At 48.4% G+C, this 463-nt stretch overlaps 1 protein-coding gene across 1 annotated transcript in view; it reads right to left on the minus strand.

Moving 5' to 3' along the window:
• Positions 1-463, minus strand: part of LOC119588533 (glycine receptor subunit alpha-2-like) — a gene marked incomplete at its 5' end in the record, with an annotated part of 99,651 nt that overhangs the window by 14,141 nt on the left and 85,047 nt on the right.

Consider the following 463-nt stretch of genomic DNA (forward strand, 5'->3'; position numbering starts at 1 on the left):
CGCCTTCCAATCCGGTCAGCTGATCAATCCACTTTCTAATCCACTCTGAACTCCACTTTCCAATCCCCTAATCCACTTTCTATATCCACCTTCCACTGCCTTTTCCAATCCCCTAATCCACTTTCTATATCCACCTTGAACTCCACTTTCCAATCCCTCAATCCCCCCCCCCACTTGTGGAGTGGATCTGCGTGCGTGCTGACGATAATCTGCTGGGGGAGTGAGCACAATCAGTCCCCAATCCACTTTCTAATCCCTCAATCCACCAATCCACCTTCCACTCTCCAATCCATCTCTTCATCCACCAATAGACTTACAGTCAACCATTCGCTCGCTCTAGTCCAATCCCCAGTCCACTCTCTAATCCACTTAACCACTTTCCAGTCCCCCAATCCACTTTCTAATCCTCTTTCCACTCCACTCCAATCAACACCTGTGGAGAGACCTGCAATCATCCATTTAT

The sequence above is a fragment of the Penaeus monodon genome, chromosome 24 (assembly GCF_015228065.2).
Source record: "Penaeus monodon isolate SGIC_2016 chromosome 24, NSTDA_Pmon_1, whole genome shotgun sequence".
Classification (NCBI taxonomy): Eukaryota; Metazoa; Arthropoda; class Malacostraca; order Decapoda; family Penaeidae; genus Penaeus; species Penaeus monodon.